Source organism: Otolemur garnettii, unplaced genomic scaffold (genome assembly GCF_000181295.1).
Source record: "Otolemur garnettii isolate 467f Iridium unplaced genomic scaffold, OtoGar3 scaffold00102, whole genome shotgun sequence".
NCBI lineage: Eukaryota > Metazoa > Chordata > Mammalia > Primates > Galagidae > Otolemur > Otolemur garnettii.
In genome coordinates this window covers 2,546,825-2,560,576 of record NW_003852497.1, presented here as the reverse complement: position 1 = coordinate 2,560,576, position 13,752 = coordinate 2,546,825, and positions in this window count along the sequence as shown.

Here is a 13,752-nt window from a genome sequence, read left to right as displayed (position 1 = left end):
TTGCCTCCTTCATGTTTACATGGATGGAGCTGGAAAATGTCCTCCTTGGCAAAGTATCTCAAGAATGGAAGAAAAAGTATCCAATGTACTCAACACTATTATGAAACTAATTGTTAGCTACCTTAGGAAAGCTACAATACAAATGGAGTCCAAGACTACGGGGAAAGGGGAGAGGGAGGGGAGGGGGTAGGATGGGTGAAGAGAATGATATTGTTGGGATCACGCCTATGATTTATCCTATTAGGTTACATGTGAATTTGTCTAAAGGTCGAATATAAATGTCTTAACACAATTATGAGAAAGACACGATGGCTATGTTAGCCAGTTGGATGAGAGTTTTCCAAACTGTATATGGAAGCAACACACTGTATCCTATGATAGAATTAATGTACACAATTATGATCTAATAAAAAAAAATTAAAAAAGAAAAGGGGTTCTGGTTTCTGTAATGTGCCTTGGGGAAGAGAGACTGTAGTTTCTGTGGCCAGCCATGAGGGGGAATGGGATGGAGAGAGAAGAGGGAGAGGGAGGGAAGAGACGCACATTTGCTTCTGAGGCTTCTTCTGCGATTCCCATTTTGCAGTATTGTTTTCTGAGCCCCCAAACCAGATAAGAGTGATGGTCAAGAAATGCTTTTTGTGTGACAGGAAAGAAGGAAGCACAAAGGACCACCCTGCCCTCATACACAGGAGACAAGACCCTGGATTCTGCCTCATGGATCTCATACAACTCGCGGGCAACTCACACAATTTACCTACCTCCACAAACCCCAGGCCTCCCTTTTGGTCTCTGGGACGGTTCTCATTAATAAACAAAAGCCGGAATAAAATCTGGTGTGTTTTGCCTTTTACACCACCTTTCCTGAGCCCTGCCTAAATTCTTGACCCATACAGTCTATGGGATAGTAACCTGGTCATTAGTAATGCATTTTCAGTGCGTTTTGAAGTAGTTTGTTCTACAACAGAAATAACGACAGAGTGTGCAGCCATCTCTGTGTGTGTGTCAGAGTAAAGAACTTCACCAGATTAAACGTGGAATTCAGTTTTCTATTTATTTTACCACATGCACTGATAGTTTTTAATCTGCAGATTTTTAACTTGATTCAATATGGGAAAGATTCTGTCCATCACATTTTGAATTATTGCCCCTCTTTGATTTGTTGCCTCTTTGATTTATTCTTTCTCTTCAATATATGTTACTAGGATTTCATTTTTCTCTCTTTTATTTTCCCATGAATTCTGAAGTATTTTCAAGTTTGACCTTCAGAACACTGATTTAATTTCTGGTATGTTCAAGTATGTTCTTTAATATTTTAGTGCTGACATTAAACCAGTGATTATAGTTTTATTTTTGTTTTTTTTTAATTCCTCTTTTATTCTATTTTTTTAAAAAAAGCCTGTTTTCAGCACACTTCCCTTGCATTAACTTCTTGTTTTATTGTTTTGTCTCTAGTGTCGGATCAGGTAGAGGCCACATTTCTTTGAAATGTTTGAGAGTATAAAGTGATACATTCTGAAGTTTGTTTTCTGCATTGTCTTTTTAGAAGAGCATATTTTTGTCTATCGTTTGAGGGGTTTGTTTTCCATTTTTCTAAATGTTACAGATTTTTTTACTGATTCTTCTTTTTTTTTTTTCTTTCCCGTTCACTAAACCAAAAACCCCCCAGCCCTGGGTGGTTGCTGTTAGAATCCTCTTCTCACATCTACAGCTTCAGATTTCAAAGACACCCACACCCCGTGACCTTTGCCGGTTTGTCATCTCTGACTTAGTGACAACGTGAGGACCTGTGGGGGACACATCCATCTCCACACAGTGTTCACCACCTGCCTCTGAGTAACCTCAGGTCAACGTGCTCTCTCCTCAGATTGTTTTTGCCCCACCCTCACCCCCATTATCAACAAAAGGAGTAAATAGGACACTGTAACTCACAGGTCCCTACATCCCTCCCGGGCTGTCCCTGGTTCCCTGTCCACTGTTAGCAGCACAGCCAGGCCCGACTCTTGTCCCCGCTGCCATTTCCCGAGTTTCTCCTGTTGCTCCAGGAAAGGCTCGCGGCCACCCTGGGGAAGGCCAGACCTTCGTGGTCAGCCGTGGAGCCCTGCCGGGCAGCCGCATGCACTGCCCAGTTAGGGTCCTGCTTCACAGCATGAAGCGCTGAGAACCAGGAGGTATTTCTCTTCTACTTTATTATTTAGTAATGTGAAAGTCTCTGGCATAAAATATGCAGGGGGTTGGAGAGTCTTAAAGATGGGGAAATGGAAATTGCCGGCCTTGTATCCTGGCTGGAGGGAATTGTGGGGACTGCTCCCCTGAGAGCCACATTCTGATGAACGCCCAGCTCAGGGCCGTTTTCCCAGTGGCCTTTTAAAGGTTAAGCCATGTCCCTGGGCATCTAACCGTCAATCTGTGCTGCCCCGAAGTAGGAACACAGAATTCTGCCGCATCATTTGGTCCCACGTGAAAGAAAACATTTACTGGATGCAAAAATAAAAATAAAGTTTCATTTTGACTCCCATTCCCCGACCCCAACCGTAACTGTGCCTGGTCAGCCCTTTCAGCTGACGGCTAAGCTGCTATAGCAGACAGGAATGGCAGGGGCTGGGCAGAGACTGAACTCGACAGTTTTATTTTGAGTCCTGAATATGTCTCATGCTGTCTAGTGCTATTAAGATGCGGAGCAGGGCCAGCAGCACCAGCACTGCCTCAGAGCTTGCTAGAAAGGCACAGTGGCCCTGGCCCCATTCCAGGCCATCTGAAACAGAACATGCATTTTTTTTTTTTTTAAACACAAACCTGAGGTGATTCCTGTGCACCTTAAAATTGAAGGAGTGGGGAACTTTGCAATGCCCTGCCCACCACTTTCCAGAGAATTTTGCGTTCTCTGAATGGTTTCAGCTGGCTGTCCACAGGTGACCACAGGCTGGTCAGGCTGCTTGCGCTGAGGGAACTAGGCTCATTTTCACTTTCTTAAAGGTGCTAGTTAATCATTGGCTATTGTCAGAGAAACAGTTTTTAGTTCCTAGGTCTCATTGACTAGGCTTGTGTGAGTGGCAGGCAACACGTTTACATGTTGGAGACAAGATGTGATAGGGCCGAGACAGGCCTTGGGCTCTGGTGGGGACTTCACAAGTGGATGGAAGTTTTGTTTTGATCAAACTACTAAATAGAGCAGCAGTAAATGGCACTTTCTGCTAAACCCTCTTTAAGTAAAGTAGGGTTTCTAACCAAGTGCATTTGATGAAGAAATATCATCCAAAACTTCGTATTTTGGTTACAGACAGGGCAGTTTCCCCAAACTGTAACCCAGATTAGTTGGAGGCCACACACAGGGAAAGTGAACGCTTCCCGCACAGCTGTGGGAGGAAAGAGTTCTGGGGACTTCACTGCTTTGTTCTGGGACGCAGCACGAGAAGTCCCACACTGGGCTCTAGGTCATCCTTCTTGACTGGAGAGCAGGGTGTCTAATGGGCTGTGTCTAAAAAAGCATAAAAGAATTTATTATATTTATTTGTGGCACAGACTTATCAGGCGCTATTGTTTCCTTATTAAAGAATAATAACTTTGGACAACACTACTTAATACAAGATTTTATACACACATATATGTATAAAGTATTCACCCTCCACTCTAAAAAATGGATCTATTATAATCTCTGACACATACCAAGTCAAATCTTCATTCATTCATTCATTAAAACACTCAATCATCATCTCCTGCCTGCCTGACATTGTTTTAGAGCTGTTTCCTTTCCTTTCTTTCCTCCCTCCCCTCCTCTTTCTTTCCTTCTCTGATTCTTTATTCTATTTTCTCTTCTCCATACCCACTCACGGAGGCTTTTGGGTGAAGACCGGTCCTTCCAGCAGAAGGAGCTTCCGCCTTCACTGCTCTTCTGGGCGCTCTCCTGTCTGCTTGCCAAAGGAATGTAAAATTCAGCAGGGTAACCAGGTTTCCATGTTTTGCCTGACTTTCCCCACAGTCATTTCAAAGGAAAAGCCCCAAGATTTCTGTCGAAGTCTCAGCTTTGTTTCCCGCCCCCGGCTAAACTCCACGCTGAGTGATTTCAACTGCTAGAGGTTAATTTTCATGTAGTAGCCTCATTGTGATGGAGGGTTTTGGAAATTACAAAAATTAGATGCACTGTTAATTGGCCTGTCTTGTTTTGGAGAAGCTCCCTGGGTTGTACTACAGGCGGAGGAGGCTGTGCTCAGGCCAAAGCCGATTCCCAAACCAGCACTTACCGAGAAGACAGATGCAAGGAAAGAAAATTGTTCAGAAAAGAATCACATACAGCCTGTGCGTTTCTTTCTTTTCATTGGCTGGGAAAAAGTACTAGAGAGACGCCTTCCCTTTCGTTGGGACTCTGGGCAGCATTTCCACAAGAATTCCTGGGCACCTGCTGGGTGGGATTGTGGCTGAGCCAGCAACAAACACAAAGAAGAAACAGCTGCTCCCTGATTTTACCGGGTTTTAGCTAGTGAGAAAAAATGATCAGATCATGTAGCCATGCAGTGTGGTTCAAATTTCCCCAAAGGACACCGCAGGTGTATAAAGAGAATTATCCTGGTATTTTCTCAGCATCACGTTTAATTTTTGTGACAAACCCCATCCCAGGGTGTAGTGAGGGCTTTCAACTTGCCGATAACAATGGAATCTTTTCTAGAAGGTCTGCCTTTCTCTCCAGCTCACACCTTTGTTCTAGGGCAGCTCCTCCCCAGCACAGCTGGTTTAATAGTAATTTTGGGGTAATCCAGTGTCTGTTGGTAGTTGCTCGAGTCCTTTGGATTTTACTTTTCCCTTTACTGGCACTAGATGGCATGTGCATGTGAGAAGGGGCCTTCGTGTGGTTTTATGGGGAGGTGGGAAGAAGAACATTTCTCGGATCTACCCGGCTTCCTCCAGATCATCCCCTGATGCCCAGGTAAAGTGACCCGGCATGCTGATTTCTGGTCCAGTCCCAGTCAGGGGTTGATTGTTCTGTCTACCCCTTGAAGTAAGCTTGTGTCTTATCCCTGGCCTCTGCCTTGAGCCCCAGAGCTGTGTCTTTTTTTGAACCAGAACTTTCCAACCCCCCATTGCTCTCAACCTCTCTGCATCTTGTCTCAAACATACCAGTGTCTCGACATCACTTGTGTGCCATGGAACGGGGAGCCTGGAACGTGGCATCAATCTCAGCTACCCAACTTCTCCTACTCCCACACCATCATTCTCATGTTATAGGGGATGTGGCCCTGAGCGGAGGGCTTTTATTTTCCTGTGGCCACGGAAAACCCCAAGATATGGGCAGGCAAGTGAGTGCTTAGCCTTGTTTCCTCATGCTTTGCAGATGTTGTGAATTTCCCTGTGCCTTCAGCTGAGTCTTGATAAGGGCAAGGTCCTCAGGGTCTCTCCTCCTCACTCTTCCTTCCCCTCCCCCATTCCTCTGGTTGAAGGGGAAGAAGAACTCAGGACCTGAACCTTCTCTAAGTCAGATCCTTCTTCTGTTCAGGGACAGAGGACTCATCCCCAACTCACTGTTGGCAAAAGGACTCTTTCCTTTGCCCTACACAAAACACCTTGTGATTGGATCCTTTAGGCTTGATTCACAGTCTGCTAACCGGGAACCCACCTGTTAACACAAGCTGCAGTTTAGACCTTTAGCTTGTTGCACAATCCAGAAGGTTGATTTCAATTCCTCGTCTGTGTGGTGAGACAGTTAAGAGCATGAGCTCTGAAGCTGCACTGTCGAGATCATTTGGGCTCCACTCTACACGTGTGATCTCCGTAAGTTACATCCCCTCTCTCGCCTCAGTTTCCTCATCAGTAAAATGATAGCGACACCACCTCCATCACAGGGCTGCCATGTAGACTATAGGAGAGGATGTATGGGAAGTGCTTAGAATAGCCACCGGCACAAAGCAATCCCTGAAAAATGGTGTCTGTGACTATGTGAATTTCTCCAGAAACAATTTCAGTGGAATATTTCTGGAAGGAAAGGAGGTGGGGCAGGACAGTCGGAGGGGCAGGGAGTTGGTGGGGAGGTCAACATCAAGAAATGCAAGAGAAAATTGCATAAGTATATTTTCAAAATGTTAGTTCTCTTATACTCACATGGAACAGTTCATGAAACAGTTCATGTAAGTCTAAGAGAGGGTGAGGGAAGGCAACGCGTAATCACGCTCCCTGTTCTAGGCTTCCTCCTGCATGCACTGCGGCATTCGGAGAAAGGGGAGCCCAGATGAATTTCAGTAGCGTGTTCAGGGGAGTTTTTTTTATCAGGTCTAGGAGAGGAAAGAACAAGTAGGGTTTGGATGAATGGAGAGGGAGTGTATTACCCGAAAGGTATAAATAGAGGGATTTTTATCTTTACGGACAGCACGTGAAATTGAGTGGACTTTGTTATTGTCTTTGGTGACTCCTTGATTTTATTCCTTGAAGACAGTTCAGAGGAGTAGAAGGGAAGGGATTAGTAGCTTTCTCCTTGAGTGGGGGTGAGATTGAGTTAGCCTGTGTGGCTTTCACTGACTGGCAAGTACCAGGCTAACTAAGGTGGTCTTTCGAATGTTCTCTCATCACGTGATTCTGCAAAGATGAAGAATATTGGAGGACTTTTCAGCTCCTCTTTTTTTTTTTTTTTTTTTTTTTTGAGACAGAGCCTCAAGCTGTCCCCCTGGGCAGAGTGCCATGGCATTACAGCTCACAGCAACCTCCAACTCCTGGGCTCAAGCGAGTCTCCTGCCTCCGCCTCCCAAGTAGCTGGGACCACAGGTGCCCGCCACAACGCCCGGCTATTTTTTGGTTGCAGCCATCATTGTTGTTTGGCGGGTCCGGGCTGGGGATTCGAACCCTCCACCTTAGGTGTACGTGGCTGGTGCCTTAGCCGGTTGAGCTATAGGCGCCGAGCCTTCAGCTCCTCTTTTTAAGAGAAGTAGAAGGAGAGAACTGGTGTGCTTCCAGCAACCCCAGACCCAACCAGGCCTTGAAGGTGAAGGCTTTCCTCTCCGTCCTGGGCAACCCTCACCCTGCCTTCTCCCAGACCAGAGGCTGACCCTGACCACTCTCTGTTTTACCCTAGAGCTTCCCTCAGGCTTCTCTTTGTTTTATGGAAGACTCAAGTCCAGAATGAATTTTAAGTAATTTTCTGCAAAGAAATAAGTCATAGTAAGAATATTGGGTAACCCCCTTCTGACCTTAACACGTCAAGATCAGGACCTAATAGACCCAGTCCAGGACAGAACATTACTCCTGGAAAATGAAAATGTGTCTAAAAGCCCCCTTTAAGGTTTACTCACGGCCACTAGACAATTTTTGTATCTTCTTTTCCTTTTTTGTTTTGGACATGGTAAAGAAGGAAGGAAAATGGGGAACGGAATGCAACTTAATCACCTAGGATACAATTGTTTCTTGTAATTATAACCATGCTAAAACCAGCTTTTAAATGATTCTCCTATTATTATTGCACTCAGAAAAAAAAATCAAATGCATACATTTCTATTTAGAGTTCCAACAATTCTTTGGGCTCTGGTGCATTCGTTTTAATATTCTGTGTTTGGGTGCAAGTGAGTATTACTATTTATACACTTGTCTCCCTAAGAAGTCCCCTGATTATTCTTAAGAAGAGGAAAAGCCACAGAGTAGCAAAGTCTATCAGCAGGAATCTAATCTCATTTTAGAATTCTATAAGAACTTGTCATTGAAAAGGCAAACTCCCCAAAACTCTATCCAGGGGGCTTGCCAAAATCCCAGCGAGCGTCCTGAGAACTGCCAGAGCAGCACTCGTTGCTAGACAGATTTTAATGTGTGCAGATCCATTAACAAAAATCTCTAATTAAAAAGAAAAATCAATGGATGCCTATGACATTAACCAGGAAAATCTAATAGAGAGCCATTAAATTTTTTTTTCTATTCAATTAACTTGAACACAACATGATGGACTCCACAGATACTTTAATTAGATGCATATGAAAAGAAATTTTGCAAAATTAAACAGACCCTCTATTTGCAACTGATATGAGGAAAACTGCAGTAAAGGATTTGCTCAAATCCCTAATGACTGGTAATTTCCTTGAGAGGGACGTGAATTCTTAGACAACATCCTTACAAATCAATCCTTCCCCCAAGAGACTGTCCTTTGTCAAGAAATAGTACAACTGTGCTGCCGGCTTCAGCTTTCTCAATTGTTTTATTTATTTATTTTTTTCCTGAGCAAGATAGTCATGTGAAAAGTACAAACGGCAGGCTTCAAGGGATGGTTTAGCAAACTCACTATTCCAAGCACTTCACAGTAGAAATGGCCCCGAATAAATGGCTCTAATTTGCCTGGCAAAGACGTATCCAGGATTATTCTGGACAGTCTCAGTGTAATTCTTGTTTTCTTGAAGGAAACATCATTCTCTTATGGCTCTAATGTCCTGGTTTGGACAGTAAATTACATAGTCATTCTGCTAATTGATCAACCACCCATATTTGTGTGTTTCACTCTCCTAAGCCAGCCTTTCCAACTTTTGGTGAAACACAAAGTTTACCAGCTGAAAATAAGAGGTTAAAGTTTGGGAAACTGATGAGTACGCCTTACTACTCCTTCCAGAGGTGTGCAAATTGACATTTGTCCCTCTTCTCATTTAGTTATCTTATTTTTTCTCCCCGGCACTCTCCCCTGCTTAACCTACAAGGCTTTTGCGTTTAGTGTTTGTGTTGAAATTTCTGAGTGAGGGTAGCATAAAGATTCAAATCTAAAATGGTTTTGTCCTCGTTATAAGTATTACCCTCATTTAAAACAATTTACTAACAACAAACTAGGTAGGCATGCTTGAAGGAGAAGTCTACACCCATACATGAGTGTTGCATGGTCGCCAGGGCAACCAGAGGCCAAGGTGGCTAAGTGACCTCTGTTGCCGTAAGGGTCTCACAGAAAAGCGATGTCACGAAGAATAAGCACGCTTATTGAAATTGTGTTTTAAATAAAGGTGACCATCTGCTTGCTCAGGCAATATGGTGAGCTTCTTTATTTGCAGTTGTCTTATATAGGGAATTTTGTACATGTGTGCTATACAGCAATGACCTCATTGATCCATTTAAACAGCTTATGAGCACCGCCCTGTAAGTAGCTCCTCCCTGGTAATCTGATAATCCACCCAACATACACCTTTAAGCATAATCCTTTCACTATAACCCGGTTTAACATAACTTAATGAAGAACGTGTTGTCAGTTATTACTTTCTTTGATCTTATCTGAGGCTGAGGCTACGGGGGAAAGAGACGATTTAGGTGTTTCACCTATAGACCTCTGCTTCCTGATATCCACATTCTCATGTGGTTCCCTCCCCATCCACCACTGGCTTTGTGATCAGGACATGATGGTTGGTAAGAAAAATATTTTTACCTCGTGTGCCCTGTTGTTTACGATCCTTCTCTGTCTTTCAGATGGCCTGCTCTGGAGGAAGCCATGTTAGGAGCTGTGTTGCAAACTGCTCTAGACAAAGGCCCCACATTCCCGTTCCAGGAGCTGAGGTCTGTGGTCAACCACAGGGAAGGAACTGAGACCTGCCAACAACCACTCATGGGAGCTGCTAGTGGCTCTGTAGGTCCACCCGAGCTTTGAGCGGATGGCCAGCAGCATCCCTGAAACCTAGTGCAAACCTCAAGCCTGGAACACCCCGATTCCCAACATTCAGCGTCTTTGGGATACAATACGTGTCTGTTGTATGGTGCCACATGTTGAGAGAAATTCATTTTGCGAGAATAGCAAACTGATACTATTAAGACTCTGCCTTTTGGGGGGAGGATGCAGTCATGTAAGATTAATATGGTGCCCCCAAAAGTCAGAAATGGGAATAATGTGCATATAATCCATGCATCTTTTCATTCAACAAACATTAATTTACAATGTTCCTCGCACTGTAGTAGATGCTGTGTCAGGTATTGAAGATAGAGGGGGAATACTTGCCTGCATGGGGTGTCGAGTTTAACAATATTTGGAGAAGACATAAAAATTATCAGCCATTCCCTGAGTGCATGTCCATTTGCAAAAACAAGTACATAAAAGTGATGCAATGTCATTAAATACATAGTGAACACTTGCAATTCTTACTTCTACTACCTGATTTATGCCTGCAAGTATATTCCGCTTGATAATCAAACGATTCACCTGGATGGTAAATAGGAAAATTTGACTCAACTTTAGTTTAGGAATTGTTCTTCTCAGTTTGGAGAATAACAAAATTAATATTATTATTGTTAACACTGGGCAAGACTTTGCATGTCCGTGTAGGGTAGATTGATTGGGTTTTGGTCGAGTACTACACATGGAGATAACTTCTGTCTGATGCTAATTAACAAGTGGCTTAACAACAGGAAGGGGTGGGGGAAGCCGTGAGGGAAACCAGCTTTGAAATTTGGGTATGGCTTCTTAATTTAATCATGAAATGGGAGCTGTGGCTCTTTCATCTTCAATTCCAGATCCAACACTGACTTCTTCAATGGTCTAAGAAAGGCAATTTGCCCCTCCCATTTCTATCCATTAGTATTAAATGGAGATAATAACACTTTGATAGCTATTATCAGGAAGGTTTGAAAAATAAATGGCACCGTTCTGGATGAGACCTAAGCAGGAGAGTTATGACCTAACCAAGGATGTGGCTCTTCCTCTCCTGTGCTGTGTCATCATGACTGTATGGTCCCCACTTGGTGAGCTCTGATCCCCTCGTCCTCTGAGCCGTGGGTGATTTTCCTGCAGGGAGGATGTGGCTTCCACTTGCGTCCTCATGGATGCTTTTCCTCCTCACACTAAAAAGAGTCGGTGCTGACAACTCCAGAGTAATCACCATTCTTTTCATCTCCCTGTTTCTCCCCAAAGCTTAAACTAATAATAATAACCATTTTAGATCTTTCTCGTGGGAAACGTGGGCATGACTGGAAGGGAAATCATTGTTCTTAGGACAGCTATTATTGTTGGAATTAATCACCGCTATTTGCAATTACTGTAGCGTACAATTATCACTAATATTTATGCCGCTCTGCCTGCTGCTGGAGACTGCACCGGCTTTGCTGGTATCACCCCAGCACAGAGAGGCAGAAGGGAGAATAAATGAAACCGAAGCACGGAGCTGACAGGTCAGGGATCCAATTCTTCCACTGTCAGGCCGTGATGTGTTAAACAGCTCCCGCCTGCTCCTGTCAAAACAGCAACCCACGCAGAGCTGGAAGTTTCCCTTTGCAAGAGAAGAAAAGAACTCGAGTAGCTTGGGGAGGATATAAATTAGAACCATTCTCAGCCTTAAAGGTCTATTTTATGAGCCTGCACAATGCAGTTGTCCTACAGCATACGATTCTTTGTCATAACCCCCCAACATCCCTTCCCCCCAAAAGCCTTGCCCTCCTTCAGTTGTGAGGTGAGCACACCCTGGGATGAACTAATTGCACTGTCCGTGGTGACTCAATGGGGACACTGGAGGGAGACATTTAGATGACAGTATGAGTGTGGACATCAGATTCCACCAAGCAACAAACAAATGGCAAGTCTATTTCTCTCATCTATCCGTCCAATACCAACGTATAATTTAAAGGTATTGAAAACATTGTCTGTTTTTATTTTTCCAATAACCTTAGTTTTACAAAGTTGAAAAGTTATATAAATGTGTCTACATGACCTGGGGGTATACCCAGATGCCCCCAATCACAGTGCGTGATCAAAATCAGGTTTACATTAAACAGTAGTGTTATTTAATCCACAAACCTGCAATTTCACTACTTCTCCAGCGACCACCCTTTGTTTGTGGCCCAAGATTAAATCCAGAATCCTACACTATTCACAGTTGTTCTTAGCCTGACTTAACCTGGTCCGGTTCCTCAGTCTTCCCAAACCACAGTGCCCATCTCACTGCTGGGAGTTGACCTTGATTCAGTTAAGAGACGGGACATTTTCATCAGCTCTAGAAGTCCTTATTCTCCCCCTGTATAGCCAAATGCACCTCCCTCCTCCCTCACTCTCTTCTTAACCTTTAACCACCCTTAATGTGTTTTCTATTTTCATAATTTTGTCATTGGAATGTTCTATTTGGGCTTTCAAGAATAAAGCTGCTATAAAGATTTCTGTACAGGTTTTCATGGGACTGTAAGTTTTTACATCTCTGGGATGAATGCACAGAGTAGCTTTTGAAGAAACTGTCAAACTTTTCCAAAGTGGCTGCATCAGTTTGCATTTTCACCTGCAATGTACTAGTTAGTGATCGAGTTTTTCTGAATACTCACCAGCATGTGGTATTACTGCTTTTATTTTAGCCATTCTGACTGGTGTGTAGGGGGGTCTTATTGTGGTTTTAATTTGCATTTAACTTGTGACCAGTGGTATTTAGCATCTAATGCTTATTTGCCATGAATAAATCGTCTTTGGTGAAATTTGTCTGATAGGCACAAAATTCTTTCTCTCTTTTTTTTTATTGTCTTTGTTTGATTTTTACATCAGTGTAATAGTAGGATCACAAAATGAATTAAAAAATGTTTCCTTCTTTTCTATTTTTTGGAAAAGAAGTTTTAGAGTGGTTTTAACTCTTCTCTAAAACATTTGGTAGAATTATCCAGGGAAACCATCTGGGCCTGGTGATTTCTTTATTGTGTGTTTTAAAATCATTAATGTCATTTCCTTAACAGCGTTAGGACTATTAAAATTATCTTCTTAATATTGAGCGTACTGTGATCACTTGAGTGTTTTGAGAAAAGGGTTTGTTTCATCTAAATTGTTAAATATGTGTGTGTACATCCGTTGCTTTGTTATCCATTTGATGTCTTCAGGGGAAGATTTTTGACAGGGTCTGCCAAGTTTTTGTACTGTAAGTATTTTTCCCTAGATATTTAATAAATGTCATATGAGGAAGTACTTTAACATTATGCAAATATCTTCCTATTTGATACACTTTTGTGCCCATTCATGATTTTTGCCTAAAACAATTCTTATCGTGCTTTTGGCCAAAGGGTCATTTTCTATTTCCATCATTCTTTCTTCATTTGTTAGATACTATTCTACTCTAGGGAAGAGCTTGCCTTCCCCCACCCCATTAAGCCATGTTGATATAAAACTCATCGAATACAGGGTTCTCGTCTTTTTTTTTTTTTCCTAGGCAGTTCCTCCCTCTGCAGCATGGGCTACAGTGCAGTGGCATCATCACAGCTCACAGCAACCTCAAACTCCTTGATTCATGCTATCCTCCTACCTCAGCCTCCCAAGTAGCTGGGACTACAGGTGTGCACCACCACACCTGGCTTATTTTTCTACTGTTTACAGAGATAGGATGTCACTATTTTTCTCAAGCTGATCTTGAACTCCTGGCCTTGAGTGATACTTCTGTCTTGGCCTGACATATTGCTGAAATCACAGAAGTGAGCCCTGGTGTCTGACCTAAAGCACAAGCTTCTTAATATTAATATGATCTCATAGATTTCTTATTTTAGTCTACAGACTAATTATTTTCTATATAGTTTATTTTGTTGCACAAATTATCTGAGATTTGGCCCCTGAGCTTGTCAAGTTGGCTTCTGTGTCTTTTTGAAAATCTTCCTCATTTCTTTCTTCTTTTGAGAGCCTCTTTCCTTTCTGGAATGAAAAACTCTCCAGGTTCATTTTATACTTTTCCTGCCTCTTCTCAGAGGTCAGTCACCTCCCAGAACTCTGGTTCCTTTTATGGAATATAGTACTTAGAAACCAAGCTACGAATGGTACAGTGATGTGTAGACAGTGCAGTGTCAGTGCTCCTATACGAATGTACAGTGATATGTAGACAG